The 22,792-nt window shown below is 40.4% G+C and overlaps 1 protein-coding gene and 2 non-coding genes across 3 annotated transcripts in view; 1 reads left to right on the plus strand and 2 right to left on the minus strand.

Moving 5' to 3' along the window:
- LOC115038391 (NACHT, LRR and PYD domains-containing protein 12-like) overlaps positions 1–22,792 on the minus strand; it is a gene marked incomplete at its 5' end in the record, with an annotated part of 488,710 nt that overhangs the window by 16,154 nt on the left and 449,764 nt on the right. The window lies entirely within an intron of this gene.
- On the plus strand, positions 2,469–2,542 carry trnat-ugu (transfer RNA threonine (anticodon UGU)). Its single transcript has one exon. It is a non-coding gene; the product is annotated as a tRNA-Thr (tRNA).
- On the minus strand, positions 22,341–22,413 carry trnav-gac (transfer RNA valine (anticodon GAC)). Its single transcript has one exon. It is a non-coding gene; the product is annotated as a tRNA-Val (tRNA).

Genomic DNA, 22,792 nt, shown 5'->3' on the forward strand with positions numbered 1-22,792 from the left:
ATCCAGGACAACCGCAAAGAGAAGCACTTGTACAAAAGGAAGTTGTCTGTGTTTTATAATTGATCAGTATTGTATCCTAAGAAGATGTTGTTGTCTTTGTCAGTCAGCACTGCCCCAACAAGTAGCACTTACTGAATTCAACAGCCAAGTCAGTGCTCAAGTTAAGGTAACATTTGTGACTTTCAAATTACTTCCTTAACCCTCACCCCACATATCACTGATAATACCTGCTGTTCTGGTGATTGCAGAAAAGGAATGGCATTCCTCATCTTTTTTGTCCAATTTCCAACCAGGACAACCCCAAAGAGAAGCACTTATGCACAAAGACTTCATCAGTGTCTCCGACTGGAGTGATCTGAGGTAGATCTGAAGAAAACATGGCTCCAATACTTACTGTTGTTTTTGTCAATTAACATTGAAAGTGGAAAAAGAGAGCAAAGAGAATAGAAGGCACATTAACCTCTCATTTTTACCTCACATGATCTCCTCCCAAGAGTCTTCGCAGCCACTTCCTTGTTGTGTCACCGTTCCAATGGACTCCCTTTCAGGCTTTTGCCCATCTTATACCTGAATGAAACCACTCCCACAGCTCCCTGACTGCTTTGTTCGGGCGGTTTCAATGGTCTTGGAAATGGTTTGTTATGAAGAACACATTTAGTCCATCAGGAACAGACAACGATCCTCTTAAATTCATGAGGACCGTTAGCATATGGTGAGAGGACAGCAAACTCTGGTGATTAGTGTTGCTGCAGCTGAGCTGAACAAATCTTTTCAAAATGGCCATCTGTGTTGTTTTTATTCCAACCAAAACTTTTTTTCTACCAATTTGTCGAATAAACTCCCTGTCCTGATTAATGCTTGGACGGAATGAACAACTTTTGAAATCACCAACTCTGCCCCAACTATTTATGTATTTAACTAATCTCATGAAATCAATAAAATAAATGTATCAAAATTTCAACCAGAGCAACCTCAAAGAATTAGTTAGAATTAGAATGCTTTTATTGTCATCATACACAATGTATAACAAACTTTAAAGACAACTCTGTTGTGCAAAACGCAATTATAAAATAGGAAAGATAAAAGATAAATAAAACAATATAACATATTAATATATTTACAAAAGGACCCTGTAAGAATGTATTTACGGTTGAGAGTTAGCATGACTGCAGAGAACGGTTGAAATAAATATATGTCCACTAATAGAAGCATTGATCCACATGTCACCTCCAGTTAAAGTAACATTTGAGACTTCAAAAAATTCTTTAGAAGTCACAAACTTTTCTCCCAAAAAGTAGCTCTTACTGAATCCAACAGTCAAGGTAAAAAGAAAGAAAGGACACATTGACAGAACCACCGTGCTTCATACCAGGACACAGCAGCGTGAATCATGAATCATCATGAATCATGACTTTCAAACTACTTTCTTCACCCCCACCCCCAAAAAACTGATAAAACTTGCTGTCCTTGTGATTGACTTTTGACATGACCAACTCTGCCACAACAAATATCACGTACTGCTCTCAGAACACAGAGCTGTGCTTCACTTTGGTTAATGTTGGGGATGAATTCATGCAGTCGGCTGATTGCATAGAAGAATCTAAATAAATGGCAATCTTCATCTTTTTTTTGTTGACCATCGAACAAGAACAACTCCAAAGAGAAGCACTGATGCAGAAAATAATCATCAGTGTCTCTCACTGAATTCACCAAGTCACATAAAGCCTTTGTTTCAGATTAATCTTTGTGCCACCGTTGCAATGGACTCTCTTGCAGGCTTACTTATTTTATTTTACTCACCCGACTTATCTTAAAATAAAATGATGCACCCTGTCCTCCTTCAGCAGAAAGTTTCTATTCTAACCACATCTCACATCACAAGTCTGTGCTTCAGTTCAGGAAATGTTGATGACAAATTCATGAATTTAGCTGATCTCAAGAAACAAATAAAAAATTTTGTCAAAATTCCAAACAGGACAACCCCAAAGAGAAACACTTGTGCAGAAAGGAATCAATTGTGTCTCTGACTGAGGTAATCCAAGTTAGATTCTGAGTTAGATTCTCAGACATTGATTAGAAGCAAGCGATTAGATACTTTGTTGTTGTCTGTCAGTTAACGCTGTCCCAACAAACAGCATTTACTGCTCTCAGAACACAACTCTGTGCTTTGGTTATGGTGATCTTAAGGACAGATTAATACTTTTAGCTGATCTCGACAAATCCATTCTAAATGTCAATCTTCATAGATTTAGTTGAAATTCCAACAAGGACACCCCCAAAGAAAAGCACTCACTGAGGTTGAGTGCCAATTCTACATACAAATAGGAAATAATAATAATTTAAAAAAAAGTACAACGATGGAGAGGGGGAGAATACAACCAGCCATTTGGAGGATGTAAACTAGCTGTTTCTGTTGCCCTATTGCACTTCCATTAACAGATCCTCTGCATATGCACATACTTCACAGTGGTGCTGTGGCTTAGCTGGTCAAAGCGCCTGTCTTGTAAACAGGAGATCCTGGGTTCAAATCCCAGCAGTGCCTTGCTTCTAATGTTAGATGTTGTAGATATAACAAGCTGGCTGCTGCCTGGAGTGAGGTGCTGTATTCCATCCTGAACAGGAAATGTTTGAAATGTATGAAAGTCTGATCTCAGTATCCTGGCTGCAGAAGTCTTATAACATAACACATATAACCCCCAACCTATCACATCTCCTTCAGGTAGCTTCAACTTTGGTTGAGGAGGTGAAACCAAACAAAGCTCCAGATAGCAGCTACCAGGTCCAATCCACAGCTAATGATCAGCTAAAGACTGAGCAGAGTGCTGTGGACTTCAGTGAAAGGATTTCCCCAACAAGCCTTTTGATCGTAGCTGTAGAATGTCTTAAGTCAAATCAAATCAACTCAGATTTATTTTTATAGCGCCAAATCATAACAAAGTTACATCAAGGCACTTTACATATCGAGCAGGTCAAGACCAAATTCAAGGCAGAAACCTTGGGCAGAACCAGGCTCGGCCATCTGCCTTGGTGTGTGCGTGTGTGTTTTGCTGAATGAAATAGGCTTTTGCCGGCTGACAAGTTTTTATTTTCTTTGTAAAGAAAAGGTCAAGCATCACATGAGCGGTAAAAAGTAAGAAAATACATTAATCACTAATATAGAATATTAATTTCAGCTCACTGGCCCAGGGATGGTGATGCAAAGTGTCAGAATGAAATATCTTTTTAGTAATTCTATGATCAGGCAGCTTCACAGATCTGTTCCAGAGCTGGAGCATTTGTCTCTTATGTCTGATACCCGAGGGCTCCCAACCCAAATCACCATGAAGAGCCAACACTGAGGTCAATTTGTGTACTGCTGTAAGATAACCAATAGCTCTATGATGCTGAGTATTACAAAACACACACACACACACACACACATTATAGAACAGAGTGAAAGTATGAACTCCACATGCTTATGTTTTTGCCACCAATACGTTAGGAGCCGGATCAAAATATGTGAAAATGGCAGGAAATGCTAACACGAGCGACAGCATCCCTGAAGAAGACACCCCAACGGACACAGCCCAAGGCTCAAAAGATGAAGATATAGTTGAGAAGAACGTCCGAGGAATTTGGTAGTGTGGGGATATTTTGGCTATTTGAAGTCCGACAAGAAGCCGGCAGTGTTTCCCCTGGGATTGTAGCTTTAGGAGGGGTATTAGTATTTATTACCTTGTTCATGGTTGAGAAGTCCGTCTCACGGTTTACACTGATGACTGCTGACTATCTATCTATGTTGTATTTATGTAATGTATGTATTTAATTAATTACCCTCACTGGGGGGAGTCTGTTCAGTTGTGTGCGCGTGTCGATGCGGAACTCCATGCGTGATACAGAGCACAGAGAACTGTATGAACATGGAGAAACAGAAATGACACGTAAATAAAATAACATATTACTATGTTTTTTAATAAAAGCACAAGGTGGCTATAGACATGTTCTATCGGAAAATTAACCTTAAATGACATCTGTTGTGATCTGGCACTATATAGAAAATTAAATGATGGTAAATTAATTGACCTTCTAGGGGGGGCAGGGCGCCCCCCTAATGAAATGGTAGGGGAAACACTGAGCCAGGTAGAATGCACTGCAAATTGTGTCGAGCTTTTGACTCGTCAGAATTGAGACTTTTCAATTTTGTATGACCTATTTTATTTTTTTTTATTTTTCAACGTATCTAGTTGTCGATTGGTTTGTGTTGTCCTGTAACTCTTGAAGCTTCTGACTGGTCAGAATAAGTTTAATAAATTAAGATCTAATTTATTATATAGTAATTTTATTTATTAGAAATACACATCTACAATGTCTGTCATACATTTCATGTGTATAACTTCTGACAGAACATAAATAATATTGAAACCAATATTAATGAGGTATCTTCACATCTCACATAGGAGTAAAAATTAATCTTTATACTTGACTGAAATAGTTGTTTGATTTATATTGTGATATATTGACTATCAATATTGACTGATATGAAATATTGTGATAGGAGTTTGTTAAATATTGCCCAGCCCTACCTAAATTGTGCGACTTGTGTTTTGTTTTGGTTCTCCATTAGTTTCCACTTCCAGCACCGTTTTGGAACAATAGTGAGCATAATGTGGGCATTTTTTCTTTCTTAGCCAATAGAATGACATCATCCACATGTAACATGGCTCTGTTGGTTCAGTTTGGGATATTTCAGTCATAATGCCAATTTAGTTTGAATATCAAACAGATTGTAAGAACTAATGCTTTAATTTTACAAAGAATCCTCCCACCTGGTCCATTATTAGAATAATAATTACATTAACCACTGACGCCAAAGCAGTTACATTAATGTACTTTTTCTTTAACATGACATGACCAACACAGTGCAGCAGTGGAAATAAGGTGGCTCCAAACATACCTAATGTAAACATCAACACCTCAGGAAAACATCCATTTTGCTGTGATTGTGTAGCAAAGCTTTAGTCCAATCAGCTGCAGTGGTTTGGTTCCACACTAAGATAAGGATTGGCTCTAAGGGCTGGTCTACTGGGGGAGCAGTTGCCCTGTTGCCCTCCTCTGCCTCTCAGGAAATGCATTTGCGCCATCTGCCTTGTGGATCTCCCACCTATGTTAAATATCAATCCAGGATTCTATAGATTAATGTCAGATCATTCAAATGAAGATCAGACAGAATCTGGAAAATTCTTTTTTTTTTCTTCCTCTTCTTCTTTTTTACACCCCTGTAATCTATTACAGATGATATAGATCAGAATAGATTGTTATACAGGAGTTCAAATGTGGAAGAACCAGAGATAGAGACATTTGGCTGATTCTGCTGTTTGGTTATTTCTGATGTGTTAAAATCACAATGTTGACAGTTTGATTCAGTTCAGGTTCTTTCAGGTGTTTCATTTTCTCATTAAATTTTGTCACTGTTTGTATTTGACTGTTGTGAAGCTGCTTCCTGTTGGTTCAGCTGTCTGACTTTCATTTTCTAAACTTCTACTTTCTAAAGCTTCAGCTCTGAACAGATGATGAAACATTGAACGCTTTCAAGCAGGAACTTTGTCTCCTAAATTCACATCTTTTATTCTTTACCCAGGTTGATGAACTGCAGTTTGTCAAAGATCAGCTGTTCTTCTCTGGTCTCAACTCTGAAGTCCAACCCCTCCCATCTCAGAAAACTGGACCTGGGTGTGAACGACCTGCAGGATTCAGGATTGAAGGATCTGTGTGGTTTTCTGGAGAGTCCTCACTGTAGACTGGAGACTCTGAGGTCAGACTCATGTTTTATTTCTGCTCTCAGATTAATATGATGTTACAGTTGTGGTGACTCTGACCTGCAGACAGGTTTATATTTATGAGGGAAAATCCCTTTCAGGTTTTAACATTTAAACTGTTCAATTGTTGAAAGTAACTTTGGAAAACTTCTTATATTAATATTTGTATGCTAATATGCAGATTTTAGTATGTGGTTCATCTATTTATTTGCGTGTGAATCAAAAGCAGCTGCACTTAGGTTTGTCTAAGAAGATGTTTGGCCTCTTATGTCAGGGGTTTCATCAGTTTAACCCATCAGTCTGACTCGTCTTCAGTAGTCTGACAGACAGCAGAGTTGGACCCAGGTATTTAACCTCTGTAGGAGTTTTCACATAGCTCCTTGTGACAACAGCCCATTAGAGGATTTCCATTGACCATTGTTAGTCCACTACTGTAGATACATTTGTGTCATTTCTGTTGTGGAAATTCTCTGCTGCTTTTGAAGAATGAAATGGAGACTTTTGCCGGCGGACAAGTTTTTATTTTCTTTGTAAAGAAAAAGTCAAGCATTACATGAGCGGTAAAAAATAAGAAAATTCATACATTTTGTGTGTGTTCAGACTTGTTCAGTTATATATTTCAGCCATAATGTCAATTTAGTTTGAATATCAGAGAGATTGTTAGATCCAGCAGGATGACGGTGTGCCAGAAAATACGTACCAGCGGTGGAATTTCATGGGGAACTTTAATTTGGCTGCAAATGAGTCCAACAAATCCACACCCCCCATGTATTTGTTGTAGGCACCAGCAATGTAAGGCCTCTCATCTCAGTTATGGTTTTGATGGCTTTGTCTTCTTCTGCACAGTGTCTGGTCCAGACAAAAAACCACTCTATTGTCATACCATTTGAGGGCACAGATATTTTTGTTCCCTTGTACTGGCACCTCAAAGCTGCTTCTCTGCTTTCTCTTCAAAATGTTGTGCTTAGGATTGTGTATATTATTGCCTCTTATCAAGTCTCAATCTGGAAGGGATGTTGTGTGGATTGACTTAAATTACTGAAGGAAGGAGTGTAACAATGGCTTAAATGTTGGAGGGGTTTATTAATTAATAAGGGATACATCAAAATATGTGCTCATTATATACAAGTGTAGATCAAAGCATAGTCTAATTGAAATAGGGGAGCTTGGATATGTAAATGGAATGACATGATATGACAATGATAATCAGCTGGTGGTTAACTTGGATGAATGAACTGAAGGTTATTTGTCAAACACAAGGATTTTTCTGAGGAAGGAGAGGATTTGAAGCTAATATTTGGGTCAAAATCATTTAATAGCCATGTCTCCCACCACTCAGAACAACTAGCTGGGAGAGCAGATAAACGCCACCTTACTTTGGGTTGGCGATTCACCTGGCCACGAAAAGGACGGGAGATGTCAGATGAGAGCGGCCACGTCAAGGTTTTTCGGGTTAGGGAGGTTTTGCTGATTTGTGGCATGAATTGCAATTTATTGTTTTAGAAAGCATGGTCAGTTGATGCCAGGGTCAGATAAGATACATGTGGAGTGGACACAGAGTTTTTCATCTTATCCTAAAACAATACTTATGTTTACTGAGCCATGTAGCCTAGGCTGGACAGTATGTGATTTTTTTTTTCTTCCATTTTTCTAATTTCTTTTCTGCTTATTCTAAGCAATGAAACAGTGTCACTGGGCTAAGTTTTCCCTCTTCTTGTTGATTTGATCTTAATATTAAGGGGTTGATAAATCACTCATCTATGTTTGACATTCTTACCCATTGACAAGTGTTGAGTAAACTGATACTGTTATGGCAGTGCTGCTACTGGTTCTATTCCAATGGAGACCAGTAAGCAAGACTGAACCTAAATACAAGTGTCTTTTCTCTATATTTTAGAAAAAAAAACACAAGAAACTTGTGACAACAACAAAAAAAAAAAAAAAAAAGGACCAGACTCACCTTCCTAGCAACAAACTTTCACCAGTGAGCGGTGATAGCTATCATGTCTTTGGGGTCATCAGGTGGGAACCTCCTTTCACCGGTGTTTCATCTAATTAGGCCCACAACACCTCCAGAAGGCTACACCATGAACCAGCCATCACCACTCCTCACGCAAAGACAACTATCTCAAACAGCACCACTGTCAACTACTCTAACCTCTCACCAACTGCACCAGTGAAAGCGGGGTGGGGATACAGACCCTGGTTCAGGTATGGGGCATGAAAGTACACAGGGTGCAGGAGGTGGAGGACAAGCTACACTAGCAGATTCAGCAACTAAACTTACCTGAACAGTCCTATGTTCAAACAAAACCAACATGCCAACACAGGCCAACTCCCCTGGGCTAACCGCATGGTGTCAAAGAAACACAAACACACAAGAACTATTTCAAGCAGCACCACTGTCAACTACTCTAACCTCTTACCAATTGCATCAGAGAAAGTGGGGTGGGGATACAGACCCTGGTTCGGGTAGGGGGGAGAAATAGAAGAGGTGGGGATAAAAGTAGGGATGGGATACAGACCCTGGTTCGGGTAGGGGGCATGAAAGTATAGAGGGCGCAGGAGGTGGAGGCAATACAAGCTACACTAGCAGATTCAGCAACTAAACTGACCTCACCTGAACAGTCCTATATTCAAACAAAACCAACACGCCAACACAGGCCAACTCACCTGGACTAACCGCATGGTGGCAAAGAGGCTCAAACAGGCCGCACCCTCCACTTAAATACACTTCCCCTTCCTGGATTTCTTCCTCTGCTTCTCCCTAGAGTCTGTCTACTATAAGAGCTCCCCCTGCTGGGCCCCCAGCTACTATTACTTCTTCTAACCCAAATCCACTGACTGGATCTTACTGCCTCATCTGACATTTCCTTCACTGTTTTCCTCACCCTCTGTCCGCTTCCTCCTAACTCCTAACCCTAACCCTAACCCAACAAAGCAACAGCAGATCTTGCTACAAACCCTCTACATCCTACTTCTACTGGACAAATTCTAACCTTCCATCCTCGCTGCTCAGCATCCTTACCTAAATCTGCATACCTGAGCTTTTTCCTTTCATATGCTTCTTCAACTAAATCCTCCCAAGGCGCAGTCAGCTCTATGAAATATACTCTCTTTCTACTCCTAGACCACAAAATTATATCAGGCCTTAGCTTTGTACAGGCTATTTCCTGGGCAACAACAAGCTTTCCTCCTAAATCTACCTGCATCTCCCAGTCACTGGCATCCTCTAAGCTGCCTTGCTTCCTTATTATCTTATTAACTTTCCCTCCCGTTTTGAACAAACTGTATTGCAACTCTCTTTGTCTTAGACCCTCCTAAAATTGCCTGCCTCCGTATATCTTCAATGCCTGCAGCTAAGCTTTTTAAAACCTGGTTATGTCGCCATGTATATCGGCCTTGTGAGAGACTAACCTTACAACCTGACAAGATGTGTTTTAAAGTTGCAGTACCTGAACACAACGAACATACCGGGTCTCTATTTACCCAGAGTTTTAGGTTCTGGGGAGTTGGCAAAACATCATATGTTGCCCCTAACAAAAATCTAATCCTACTTTCCTCGATACTCCACAGCTCTTTCCAACTAAGCTTTTTCTTCTCTACACCTTCCCAGTTCAACCACTGTCCCTGCTTAGCCTGAGCCACTGCCCTCGCACCTCTTAATATTTCCTCCTGTCTACGAACCTGCTCCACAACTAGCTTCCTCTTCTCTTTGGGACCTGCTCTACTCCACACTGGTTTACCTGGGCCAAGCCCCAAGCCTCCCCGGCCTATCTGTACATTACCCACAATCTCTGTATGCCTAAGAGCTGCTTCTGCTTCGTGCACTGCCATTCTTGGATTCCATTTTCTCCCCTTGGTTGGGTTTGGAACCACCTTACTAACAACCACATCTTTACTCCCAGACAACAGGAACTCTGTCCTAACCTTAGTACATTTAAACTCCTCCACTAGACTAGATACTATTTTATATACGTTCTATTTTATATTTACTGTTAAATAAGACTTTCTGGAAAGTATTGTACTCTGTTAAGTTTGAAAAATTAATAAAAAGACCTTGAACAAAAATTAGTAAACAGTTTCAAACAATGCTATCGATGATGGCATTTCAAATACACATATGTATATCACAATGTCCACGTATTTATTAATGGTCTAAACTAAATGTAACCAATTTAGAACTTAGTTACAGTGAATCAGCAACGATTCAAAAATTTGATTCCTTTTTTTTTTTTTTTTCAATATGTGACCATGTGAAAAGTGCAGAGAACTTTGTAATGTGTAAGGTGCACAGGCACTCTGACCTAAAGTTGTAATATTACAATATGGACATAACAAGCTTTAAATTAAGTCTGATGAATGTTTACCAAAATAACTAAACATCTATATGTTCTAGACATTGTAATAAACACACAAAAATATATTTAAGGAATTGTACTTACTTAAATCTTTACAAATCCAGTTGTTTAGAACAAGGAGATGAACTCAGCAGGAGGTTTGCCAGGAGTGTGACTTCACGGCCAGATGACCGGACCTATAAACACTTCTCCTATCCAAAAGCATTGCAAGGACATTTTATAAAAGCATTTAAAGAGACCCAACAGATCCCCCCATGAGCAAGCACTTGGCGACAGTGGCAAAGAGAAACTTCCTTTAAGAGGCAGAAACCTCAGGCAGAACCAGGCTCAGGGGGGGCAGCCATCTGCCTCAACCGGTTGGGTTGAGAGTGGGAAGGAGAGAGAGAGAAGCTCAGTCCTTCCCCCTGCAGCCTAGGCCTATAGCAGCATAGCTAAAGAATAGAGGACTTTAACTTTTTAGCTATAAGCTCTGTCAAAGTTTTAAGCCTGGTCTTGAAAATTAATAAAGAGTCCGCCCCCCGGACCGATGCTGGAAGTCGGTTCCATAGAAGAGGATCCTGATAACTGAAAGATCAGATCTCCCACCTAGACTCTAGGAACCACAAGTATACCTCCATCAAGGGAGTGGAGTGGCCACGAGGACAATAAGAATCTATGAGTTCTCTGCGATATGATGGATCTCTCTTCCTAGTTCCTGTTAATATTCGTGCAGCAGCGTTCTGAATTAACTGAAGGCCTTTTAGAGATTTGTTTGGACATCCAGATAGTAATGAGTTACAGTAGTCCAGCCTAGAAGTTACAAATGCATGGACTAGTTTTTCTGCATCATCCTGAGAAAGGATGTTTCTGATTTTCCTAATGTTTCTCAGGTGGAAGAAAGCTGCCCGAGTGACTTGTTTTATGTGAGGGACAAAGGAGATAATGTGTTCAAAGCTTATTCCAAGGTTTCTTACAGTGGAGCTGAAACCAGAGTGCCGTCCAGACTGATTAGATGATTAGATAGCGTTTCTCTAAGAGATAATGCGATTGAAAGCCGATCTGCTGCTGCATGAATACTGACAGTCAGATTGGAGCTGGAGGAGGTGATCTGTGCATGTGCTTAAGTTCAAGTCCCGGAAGTCAAACAGCATTCAAAATGCAAACATAGGAGGTCAGACAAAAGAAGCCGACCAACTGGTAATGCATCAAACATGGGAAAGTCTGCAGCTAAACTCATATTTGGACGGATACAGAGACTGTGTTTATGCTCTGAGCCCCTAACTTGCTAGCTCACCGGTCTTCTTTTCATTCCACTTCTATTGTAACTATCCAGTTTGAGTCTGTATTTGACTGTTGTGAAGCTGCTTCCTGTTGGTTCAGCTGTTTGACTTTCATTTTCTAAACTTCTACTTTCTAAACCTTCAGCTCTGAACAGATGATGAAACACTGAACACTTTCAAGCAGGAACTTTGTCTCCTAAAGTCACTTCTATTATTCTTTATTCAGGTTGATGGGCTGCAGTTTGTCAGAGATCAGCTGTTCTTCTCTGGTCTCAGCTCTGAAGACCAACCCCTCCCATCTCAGAGAACTGTACTTGAATCAGAATGACCTGAAGGATTCAGGACTGAAGGATCTGTGTGGTTTTCTGAAGAGTCCTCACTGCAGACTGGAGACTCTGAGGTCAGACTGATGTTTTATTTCTGCTCTCAGATTAATATGATGTTACAGTTGTGGTGACTCTGACCTGCAGACAGGTTTATATTTATGAGGGGAAATCTTCTTCAGGTTTTAGACATTTAACTGTTAAATGGTTGAAAGTAACTTTTAGAAAACTTTTACTTTCATTTTTTTTTTTCATTTGTTTCATTTGTTTTTTCATTCAGTTTATCAATCAATCTTGTATTTCTGAAAGAGGATAATATATATTAATGAATATTTATATTTTAACATTCTGATTTTATTCATTCATTTATCCACTTCATCAAAAAAATCATAAAAATGTCCAACCCACATGGGTCTAGAACACATGTATTTAATTATACAGTGTCTGTTGTAACAACAGTCTCATATATCTATATATAAACATACAAGAATACAAATAAAAAGGAAATCAGGTTTCTCAGAACCATCCAAATCGAACAAATTAACATAAATATAAACCACGTAGCCAACAAAAACACCTCTGAGGTGTTCCTACGCAGAACAACAAAACAAAAAAAGAATCTGACTTTCTACTTCATCCAGTTTGCATAGTGAACAAATCCGGTCTTCCTCTTGAACACAACTGTCCATAATGATCTTTGTCTTTTAGTTCAATTATACTTAACGGAAGGTTCCACACTGTAAGTGTTCTTATTAAGACAGTAGGTTCTTCATTTTGGCTTCCTCCAAACCTCAAGTTACCATTTATGTCTCTGCCTTAGGAACAGTTTGTTTATAATATCTGTAATATCACAAAATCATTTATGAATGAAAATATCAGATACATCACTGAATGAAATATCTTTTTAGTAATTCTATGATCAGGCAGCTTCACAGATCTGTTCCACAGCTGGAGCATTTGTCTCTTATGTCTGATACTCGAGGGCTCCCAACCTAAATCACCATGAAGAGCCAACACTGAGGTCAATTTGTGTACTGCTGTAAGATAACCAATAGATCTATGATGCTGAGTATTACAAAGAGAATATTCACAGAATCCCCAGACAGCAGAAGCATCGTCTGACACACACACACACACACACACACACACACACACACACACACACACACACACACACATTATATAATAAAAAAATAGTAATCACCATTCCACCACATTCACACAATGTACAGCAGTCTGGCTGGCCTGTTATACTCTCTACTTATCATACTAAACGGAAGACATGCATCCCCCCAGATCACTTGCATTCTCACCTGTCCCTGAACAAGGCAACAGGCATCCCCCCAAACAGCCCACAATATTCACAACCTGTCTTCTTCAAACACTCAGAAAAATATGTTGTGGCTCCCAACTGCCAAGCTGAGGGCCAAATACGATCTTGCAGTTGTCCTCAATATGGTCTTCCAATCTTCCAAATCAGCTGTTGCATTCTTCCAAAGTTTCAGAAGTTTCAAAAAAGATCTCAGAGTTTTCAGTCTTTTGAGGTTGCAGTTTTATTCAAAGTACAGCAAGTATTTGAACAACAGCATGAGTAGTTTGGACCCTGGGGACAGACCTCGGGTTCAAAGAGCACACTGAGAGCACACTCCAAACACACTGAGGAATGATTCATTGTTCCCTTTGTTGTCTTTGTTTCTTTGATCTTTAACACACAACCTACGCTTTACCCTTGTCTCCAAGCTTTCTGTCCTCATTAATATTCCCACCAATAGGAATTCCCCTTTTCTGACTTTGATGCCATCTCAGCATTTTACTGAGGTGCACAGGGCCTTCTTACTATGTGTTGGCTCCTACATATGGCTGTGTGACTCTCCTACCTTATCTGTAAATCATCTTCTGACACCTGTGACCACTGGTTCACATCTGCTGAGTGTGTGTGTGTGTGTGTGTATGATTTCTTTGTTTCTTCCAGACCTCTTGCACTGCAGACCATTATATTTGCTTTTTTTATATTTAATATAATAATTTGTGCCCTTCACTGTCTTTTGTAATATTATGTGTGTTACATGTGTTCTTTAGTGTTCAGCATAGTGCTGCTCACAGTTCTTTTCCCAAAATTTCCTTCAACAAATAGCCCAGGATCATTTAGAAGTTAAAAAATAAATAGTTTCTAACACTTTTATAGATGATGGCGTTTCAAATACCACAAATCTATATCACAATGTCCACATATTTAATAATGGTCTAAACTAAAGTTCACAGATTTAGTGATTTAACTTAGTTACAGTGAATCAGCAAAGATTTGAAATTTCTATTCCATTTTTTTTCAATATGTGACCATGTGAGAAGTGCAGAGACTTTTGTAATGTGTAAGGTGGGCAGGCACTCTGACCTAAATTTGTAATATTACAACATGGACATAACAAGCTCTAAATCGCATCTGAGGAACGTTTTCCAAAATAACTACATATCTACATGTTCTAGACATTGTAATAAACAAAACAGTATATTCAGAGAATTGTACTTACTTGAATCGTGACAAATCCAGTTATATAAAGTAAGGAGACGAGTTCGACGGGAGGTTTGCCGAGAGTGTGACTTCACGGCCACATGACCGGACCTATTTGTATTTCTTCTACTCAAGAGCATTGCAAGGAGAAATAATAGGACCCATGATCAATGTAAATGTGGTCTTCAGAAAAAAAAGACATTTGCAAAACCTTTGTTAAAATTGTTAAAAGTTAGTAATATGTTGTAATATTGTCATGTGACAACAGTGGGTCGTACAGGGCTACTTACAAAAACAAACACAGAAAAAAAAAACACTAAGGGACTAACATACAAACAGAGCCTGGTCGGGGTTGTCTCTGTGGCAGCTCTCCTTAGCTGTGGGCCTGGAACCCTCTCAGGGTTCTTTGGGCTTTCTTCTCACCTCAGGTCTTGGTGCCTGGCCATGTCTCTGTGTGTTTGTAAGTACGTTTACATGACACCTAAAAATAAAAACCCGAATGACTGTGTTAGTCTGACTAAAACTGGACTTTTAAAGTACAGGTAAAAATGTTAGCTTGACTGAAATCAAACTTAAAATAATCGGACTAACACACCCAGATAATGTGATTGAAAGTCGAGCTACTGCTGCTTGTAAACACAGTATAACAGGAGATGGGGGAGGTGATCTGTGCATGTCATGTCATTGTGCAGTTCATTTTTGGACGGATAGAGTGGCTAACATTTTTTTTTTTTTTTACCTATCCCTTTAATCTATTACAGATGATATAGATCAGAATAGATTCTGCATATTTAAGTCTGTCTACAACTTCAGTAGCTTGTTTGTAGACTGTTTGACTGGTTTTAGAGTGGACTTACCTGCCAGAGCTCAGATTGTTATACAGGAGTTCATATGTGGCAGAATCAGAGATAGAAATAAAGTTTGGCTGATTCTGCTGTTTGGTTATTTCTGATGTGTTCAAATCACAATGTTGACAGTTTGAGTCAGTTCAAGTTCTTTACAGTATTTCATTTCATTTTCTCATTAAATCTTGTCACTGTTGTGCAGCTGGTTCCTGTTGGTCAGCTGTTTGACTTTTGCGTTCTAACTTCTACTTCTACATATGATGAAACAATGAACACTTTCAAGCAGGAACTTTGTCTCCTAAAGTCACATTTTTTATTCTTTACTCAGGTTGATGGACTGCAGGTTGTCAGAGATCAGCTGTTCTTCTCTGGTCTCAGCTCTGAAGTCCAACCCCTCCCATCTCAGAGAACTGGACCTGAGTCTGAACAAGCTGCAGGATTCAGGACTGAAGGATCTGTGTGGTTTTCTGAAGAGTCCTCACTGTAGACTGGAGACTCTGAGGTCAGACTCATGTTTTATTTCTGCTCTCAGATTAATATGATGTTACAGTTGTGGTGACTCTGACCTGCAGACAGGTTTATATTTATTAATTATATTTATTAAACCTCTTCATGTTTTTAACATTTAAACTGTTAAATGGTTGAAAGTAAATTTTAGAAAACTGATTGTTATTCATTTGAAAATGACATTAAAATTCCACATAGTTTATCAATCAATCTTGTATTTTTGAAAGGGCATTATACTGTATATTCATGAATGTTTGTATCTTAATATTAAGATTTTATTCATTCAATTATTTATTTGTTTGTCATCTCATAAAAATGTCCAACCCATGAGTTTATAAGTGGCTGTTGTAACAACATAAACTCTCATATATATGCATATTAACATAAACAAACACATTATTTTCCTTTTCTCAAGTCATATTAGCACATTTTCAACAAAACGGTCAACCAAAAAAAATGTTTTGTTGTTTTTCCCAAACCTTGGAAATAAAATCAGCTACCACACAAGTCCCTTTACTGAAACGTAATTTGCTATGAACGCTTTCAAGCAGGAACTTTGTCTCCTAAAGTCACATCTTTTGTTCTTTACTCAGGTTGATGGGCTGCAGTTTGTCAGAGATCAGCTGTTCTTCTCTGGTCTCAGCTCTGAAGTCCAACCCCTCCCATCTCAGAGAACTGGACCTGAGTGGGAACAAGCTGAAGAATTCAGACCTGAAGGATCTGTTTGATCTTGTGAAGAGTCCAGACTTCAGACTGGAGACTCTGAGGTCAGCAGAGTTGGACTCAGTTCATGTTCCTTTCAGTAATATTGTTTAAATCCAGTATCAGAGCAAAGACTCAGTGTTTCCTGTGAACCTTCAAACTCCTCAGTGAAGTTGTGAGAGGAGAACAGAATTAGACAGAAAGACAGAGAGAAAACAGTCAGCCAATCAGATCAGTCAGAGGACTGTTGTGATCATGTGACCATCAAATGAAGCAGATTCCAGCTGAAGAACTCAGAGATGTTCAGATTCTGGTCCTCGTCCATCAATCTGTCAGATCTGAGCTGAGACTGTTTGTTCTCTGATCAGGTTCATCTGTCACAGCTCTGAGATCAGTCTGACTGAAAGCTGCACATCACTGATCTTCTTTCATCACACTGTCACCATGTGGTCTTTCTGCAGACCAGAATCCTGTCTGTCTGTCTGTCTCTCAGTTTAAATGGACCTTCAGTAAATCATCAGTAAAGTGATGAACCTTCATGACTCAGCTCTTTATCTCCACTGTGTGCTGAGTCAGCAGACTTAAGGTCTGTGAGTTTCCAGCTCAGTGTGTTCACTCCAACACGTTAACATGAGCTGAGAGGAAGCAGCTGCTGCACATCTGGACTGAACAGGACTGAAGTCCCTGCAGGTCTTTATGCTGGATCTGCATCACTGACTGACAGGAAACACTGATGGATCTGCTCTCTTCTTCTCTACACAGGTGGAGGCGGTGAAGAAGAAGATGTGTGCTGATGGAGGATCAGCTGCTTCCTGATGATCCAGATGTTGCAGCAGCAGCTTGTCCAGACTCTGGACCATGTTCCTGGGAGGTGGAGAGGAGAGCTTCACCCAGCAGAGACTGACAGAGGAATCAGAACTGGTCTGAGAACAGAGTCCAGTCCATCATGATCCCAGAGACTCCTCTCCTGATTCATACTGATGTTTGTGTTTACAGGCCGGACATTACATTTCTATGTTATCTTTTGTCAGTAGAGGAGGTTGCTTTTGTTTGAGCACTGTTTTTTTTTTCTAAGTTAGGATATGGAAAAATTGTGAGTGTGCTGTCACTGAATATAAAATATCTTTGGTAGAAGCAAAAAGTGATGAGAATGTATGTTTTGTGTATTGAACCAAGCATTAAAAATAAAGTTGTCATTCTTTATATGTGTCTATGTGCTTTCAATGTAAATAGTTTCATGTTTATAAATGATTTACATTCATTCACAGATTAAACATTTTTCGGATTGCTTTGGATCTTTGGGTTTATGTGCTTTATCATTTATTGTTTGTGTCATTAGCCTCCAAATTTGGTAAATATATAAATAAAGCCATGTAAATAATAAACATTATCTTCTGATCTGAAATACGTTGTATCTGGCCTCGTAAAAAGAGACGATCTCTGAATGTGCTCCTGCTGCTGGCTCTCTCTCAGCTGATCGACAACCAAATGTACCTCATGGAAGTCAAGCGTTGAAATTAGTTCATCCTCTCATCTGAACTGTATCAGGGGAGATGAAAATAAACGAGTCACGTTTGATTTTAATTAAATGAAACGCCACTTATTTGTCTAATAACAGCTGATTTGTGTGTTACTTCATTCCTTGCGTTCATTCGCGAAATGAGTCCTGGGCGTCTTTGTGCGCATGCGCCAATCCATCCGACTCGAACCCGAGAGTAACGTATGCGTTAGCGGCACGTGGGAAAACGATGAAAGACAGGAAATGCCTTTGATCTCCAGTGACGTCACACAGTCTCGATGTGGAGTTATTACACAGTTGTTGATGTTGTTAGGTAAACCACTCCAACCACTCAGAGACAAGAACAGCTTTGATAGAAAACAAAGTTCGAAGAAGATTCCAGGAACAATCTGCAATGGAGCAGAACAGGATCAACATGAGCATGAAGATCACCCACGAGGCTCTTCTGCCCAAAACATTTTGGTCGACTGTCTGTAGGTGAGTGGAGCTTGATGGCTGCAGGAATTTTTGAGACAGAAACAACATCTGTACTGGCTGACCTTTGCACTGAACTGGTTCAGTTTCTCTGTACTGTTACCATCAAAGTCCTCAGACCCCTAAATGAGGACAGTTTCCAGAAGAGAGAACCTGATGCTGAATTCAACACCTCTTTGGGAAATATACAAACAGGTGCAGGAAAAATACTTTACCAGAGCTTTACTTTGGAATTAAACGCCCCACACAGGAAATGTAAGAGTGCTGAGCAGCTAACAGAGCTGATTGATATAGAAGTTTTAGAGAAGGTGAACTCCGTTCTATCTGAGGACATTAAAACGCTGTGTTTGGCCATCAGAGCCTGTTTGCTTGACCAGAGGCTCTGTTTCCAACATCCGAACTCTCCATCATATGGTGTATCATCTCAGCAGATGTCTTCAAAAATGTTTGAAGAAACTCAGCTCCTGCTGCCTGGGATGGTGTTGGAAGCCAGCAAGCATGGATTCTGCCTCAGGGAGGGCCTCTGCGTCTAAATCAGGGATGACTGAAACAGTGGAACCAGAGCACTGTGAGACTCCTCTGAGCCTTAAAGCCAACATATCTGTCCCCTCAGCCAGTAAAGCTGTGACTGACATCGTTGTCAAATGATCCAGCGGGTCAGACGTGGCAGCAAAGGGAGAAGACTCCGCCCTGTCTCACGCCTCTGTGGAGGCTCAGGACGCAGCGTCACTCATTGTGAAAGGAATAATAGCAGATCCCCATTACAATGGCTCAGAATGTGCTGCTGAGGGCAGCCAGAGAAACGTCTCACCCCAGCCTCACTTTAATGTGAGGACATGTCTCCCCAAGGTCCAGCACTTCAGACGACATTCATTACAAAGAGAGATTTTAAGACTCTGTCTTAGCTGAAGTCATCAGGATGGAGGAAGGAAGACTACAGCTTTCTCCTGAGGTTCTGTATGCCATGACGGAGGACACAGTGGAACAGTTCCTGCGGAAGGTTCTCCTCTGGATGCACAGAGAAAATAATTACAGTGACAGTGAAGTGTCTGCTGCTGTCACTGACATCCAGGAAGTGATCACAGACATGCTGCACACGGCAGAGGAAGGTCAAATCAGAGCCAGCAAGAGGACTTCTTCACGTTCAGGTCAGACACCGTCTTCCTTTGAGGCTGCAGCGTCTGGACCGATGAGAAGAAGAAAAGGCTTTTCACACGTTGACAGTCATGGGTTGATACTGCACAAGCTGGCTCAAAGACGATCTGTTGACGAGTGGTCTGACAGCCTTCCTCCATCATCTTTTTACCCCAGTGCAGCATCAGCCACGCCTGTGAAGCCGTCATCAGAGTCCACTGAGAGCTCCTTTCATGTCTCCAATGAGATGAGCAGGAACATCATAATTGCTCTTGTCCTGAGGCTCCTCACTAAACTCCTCAACACAACTGGAGGCTCCCCGCAGGCAGTAGAAATGGACACCATCATCCAGAGTCTGTCAGCCCTCGCGCAGGAAGACGTGAAGATCCGTGGCTCTATTTTCAGGAAGAAGAAGGACACCATGAAAGAGCTGAACCAGACCATTATTAAGGAGCTTTTCAAGGAGTTTGGCTCTGCAGAGAAACTTCTGGAGGCTGCAACAGTCAGCCTGTACAGATGATTCAGTAACAGCTGAGTTTTCTTTAGTCCAACAACTGCTGTCCATTTCTACCACAGGGAGCCACAGGCTTTAGTGTTTGCAGTCCTAACCCCTTGATTGTCAAACAATCATATTCCCATTTTATGCAGATTTTCCATCCACAAAAGGTTTTGTCAGGAGTGGGGTTTGAACCCACACCTCTATTCAGAAATCAGAATTCCCGACTGTACAGGAAGTAGCTTAACTTAAGTCTAGCGTCTTAGACCACTCGGCCATCCTGGCATGTGTCCAGCTGCCGGTCTCTGATGAGGAAAGTTAATGCTAGCTTTGATCAGACAGCATATTGCAGTGGACACTGGTGGGGAATAGAGACATGACAGGTGGGGTGTGACAAACTGGAGATAATGAGAAGTTAGTATTTCAGTCAAGAACCTCAGTTCCTTGAACACTCTTTGGTTTGCATGACTTCTATGACAGACAAGTATAAAGAATCACATAACAGGTGTTATCTCACGTTTCCAGTTTAAAGGCACAACAGCAGCATCCAGCTTCTCTGTCGGAGAGTTGTGAAGTTCTGTCTCCTCAGTATCTACAGATCAGTTCATTTCTCTCCACTTCAGAGGACCGGAAGTTGGCTCGGTCAGCTGATCAGCTGTGTGACCGTGAATCAACAGGAGACATTTCACAGCACAAGATTTTAAATAGTAAATGTTTTGCGTAGTGATCCACACAGAGGAAGGCAGAGAGCATCCTAAAATACTCGGACCGTCCACTTCATACCATCCTAGTGGATCAGTAATGATGTGTTCAAAAAGGAGTGGGAAGAAGTCTAAACTCATCAACTCCCTCCCTTCTTCCTGCACCCATGTTATGTTCTAATATGTTTATGACTCCACCTGAAACATTACTGTCTTACTGTATGATAAATGTGATGTGCAACATGTTGAATGCCATACAAGTCCTGCCGCTCAAGGTTGGTTGGTCTAGGGGTATGATCATTCCTTAGGGTCTGAGAGGTCCTGGGTTGAATTCCCAGATGAGCCCAGTAGTTAGGGGTGCTGATTTATATTTCTGTTGGTGGAACTGTTGATAGATAGTTGAAGCTGTCTTGAAGAATTTCCTAAAATCACATGTGATTCAGATACACAAAGGCTGTCCCACTGTGAGCATTCAGAACAGCTGTGAAGCTTATTGATCATTCAAGACTGTGGCAGTTTCCCCTGCACCACATGTTAGCCAGGTAGCATGCTACAGTTTAGCAGGTGCACACACTAAGCTATATTAAACAACTTAGCAGGTTTCCTGTGCCATTTTGTTTTTCATTAAAGTAAGACATTTTCTTTGTTGTACACCAACACACAACTGCAGTTTTGTTAATTGTTTATTCCTCAAAGGCTACAAAAGCATTGCACGAATGTGTTTTTTCCTCACCACAGCACTTCCTGGGTCTGGGCAGCATCAAAGGACCTGAGCATTGTGTCTGGCTGGCTTTTGAGGTGCCTGGGTAGATTGGGAGCATGCTCAGTCCGACCCACTGAACCAGACCAACTCATTAGGGGTGTAAAAGGTGGTTGTGGATCCATTCCTGTCTTTGTGTGTGTGTGAATGTTGTGATTTTGTATTTACATGTCAGGGTTTAAATGTAAATACATTTTGCAAATGTTTCTGTTGTGGAAAATGACTTTTTCTAGTAAACGGATTAATTGATTGATGCCCTCAGGAGATAGTACAGTCCAGTGGGAGGGGCTTAGCCTTTAAAATCTGGGAGGTTCAAACCCACCACCCTGAGATTAAGAGTCTCATGTTCTACCGACTGAGCTAGTCTTGCTGCTAGAATTGCAAAAAATCCTCCAAAAAAGTTGCCAAAAAATACAGACTAATGTGTATTTCCTTCTTGAAGTCTTTATTTTTATCATTTAATATGTTTTGCTACATTTCAACTCCTTAATCCTTTGAGCTACAGAAGAACAAGAGCAGTTGCACCACATAATCATTTCAAAATAAAAGCCAGTTTAGATTATTTTATTTGTATCTTTAGCTCAGATGTAGCAAAGTGCAACAATGCTGTCAATAAGGATCTTTCCCATTTAGGTTACTTGAAGTGATGGTGGCTACTGCTGCATCACTCCATTTATGACAGTTTTACATTTAAACACTAAGATTGTACTCAGTCAGCCACACAACCACATACTTCTGCGAGCTTCACTGCAAAAATGACATTATGAGAAACCCCAAAGCTGTGTCCAAGAGAATGGGAGAAAGATGTCTTTCACAGCCTTTTGGAGAGACAACCAGTCAGCGTGACGTATCCAGCCTCACAATATTTCATGGTGTGGTTGAAAGAGGAGGCAGAATATTGGAAATGTAAGCCAAAACAAACCAAGTTTTAAACTCACTCAGGTACTACCTCAGATGCCAAAACCTGTCATCGAACCAGGGACCTTCAGATCGTCAGTCTAACGCTCTCCCAACTGAGCTATTCCGCCACGGTCATACTGGATGTTCATTACCAACTTCTCTAAAGTCCCAAATTGAAAGTTTAAACTCCACATCTCTCACAGTGTTATCATGAAATGAGAAAGAGGGGTGACAGAATTTTTGTAGTTTGTACTGTGTTTGGAGGAAGAACAGGTAAAACACCCATCTGTCTGATGACGCCTCTTAGATGAGAGGTCAAACATCTTAAAAAATCTACTTTCACGAATGAGTGGGTTGTTGCTTTTTTTATTTTGGATTTCCTCACTCCACACTCCCCCTCACTGTTGGTAAGCCTCAGCCTTTAGAGTAGTGGGATTAATCATTCAGGTCTCTTTTAAAATACCTTTTAACATTTTGTGTGACCCACATTAAATAAACTTTTGAATT

This window comes from Echeneis naucrates, unplaced genomic scaffold (assembly GCF_900963305.1).
Source record: "Echeneis naucrates unplaced genomic scaffold, fEcheNa1.1, whole genome shotgun sequence".
Taxonomy (NCBI): Eukaryota; Metazoa; Chordata; class Actinopteri; order Carangiformes; family Echeneidae; genus Echeneis; species Echeneis naucrates.